Raw genomic sequence first — 1,770 nt, forward strand, 5'->3', positions numbered from 1 at the left:
TCCGAGCCCTCTAATACATAAGCCAACATCCGGTTGACTTTTCCAACTTAAACCTTCTTAAAAGAGACTAAGTGTCTCATTTCTTACCAAATCCACTCCAAACGAAAACTAATCAACTTGATCACATAAAACACAGATAACGAAGCATAAAGAAGCAAAAATGAGGGAAACGGAGCGTTAATTCATAAAACGACTGGCCGGGTCGTCACAGTTGTGTTCTTGTTGTTGTTGGTATATGGTATTGGAGGATGGCTTTGTTATAGGGGAGATGCTGCCAAAATTTACATAAACAAGCTACAAGTTTAAGTTGCGGACTTAGCCTTTACTTAGCACTGATTTTGAATCTCCTTATGCCGTGGTAGATTAAATTGAGTTGTTTGAAGAATTGCTTGGAAGGCATGAAGGACTCAACGGAGTTAAGGTATGTTAAGGCATTTCCTTCTTTCTTGTAGCATGATCTAATGTGAAATGAATACGCTATTTCATAGTGAATCTACTCCTAGCAACTAAGGTTGTCCATGTTTTTCTTTCCGTACAAAGTTATTCTAAGAAAGTATGTATGATCCTTGAGTCCTAGTGAAGTTCATATTGATGGTATGATGTCCATAATGTTAATCGAGGGTGCAATGACCTTACGTCACTGCGAAAGGTTTAGAACGTGATTCCATTAGTTGAGCATGCATTATATATATGTATCTATTTTACTCTACCGAGCCGTGCTATAGTCGGTCGGGTACGGCACCTATTGTGCAACCACTGATCAGTTGGGTTTACCGAGCTCCACGTAGCCGGGTATGATTCTACCGAACCTTATGATGGCTGGGTACGTTTTTACCGAATCCTCTTTGAGGCCGGGTACGATATGATGATGATGATGCTCACAGAGGTGAATGTTTTTAAAAGTTTATATATATATATATATATATCTGTATTATCCATTTCATGTCAGTAGTCCCCAGAGGCACTCAGATGTTATAGGTTGTTTCCCCTCTATCTCTCTTTATATTACTGTTCTTATTTATGTTTTCCTACCTTACATACTCGGTACTTTATTCGTACTGACGTCCCTTTTGCCTGGGGACGCTGCGTTTCATGCCTGCAGGTCCGATAGACAGGTTGACATTCCTTCTAGTAGGTTATCAGCTCAGCGGAGGGAGTTGGTGGACTCCACTTGCTCCGGAGTTGCCTATTTGGTCAGTATGATTTGGATATATATTGATTGGTATGGTGGGTTCCTGTCCCGACCTTATGATATGTATGTACTCTTAGCAGCTTGTAGACAGATGTTATGCATATGAAAGATTGTATGGCCTTGTCGGCCTATGTTCAGTGTATGAGTGTTCGTTTTGGTCTTATAGGACTACATGTCACATGTATAAGTTTGTATTACATGTTGGGTCGTCTTATGTCAAGTATTCCCTTATGTTTTATTCTGGTTATATCATGACGGCCCTTCCGGCCCATTTACCCATGATGGTATGATAAGAAAGATACATTACGTTGGTACTCGGTTGAGTAAAGTACCGGGTGCCTATCGCGGCCCTCCGATTTGGGTCGTGACAAAAGTGGTATCAGAGCAGTTCTGTCCTAGAGAGTCTACAAGCCGTGTCTAGTAGAGTTTTGTTTATGGGTGTGTTGTGCACCACACTTATAAGCAGGAGGCTACAGGGCATTTGGGACTGTCACTCTTTCTTCTTACTCTAGATCGTGTGGTAGAGCTCAGTTGTAAGGATTCAAACTCCTAAATTCTATTTTATTCATAGTACAAGG

Source organism: Nicotiana attenuata, unplaced genomic scaffold (genome assembly GCF_001879085.1).
Source record: "Nicotiana attenuata strain UT unplaced genomic scaffold, NIATTr2, whole genome shotgun sequence".
In the NCBI taxonomy this organism is placed as follows: domain Eukaryota; kingdom Viridiplantae; phylum Streptophyta; class Magnoliopsida; order Solanales; family Solanaceae; genus Nicotiana; species Nicotiana attenuata.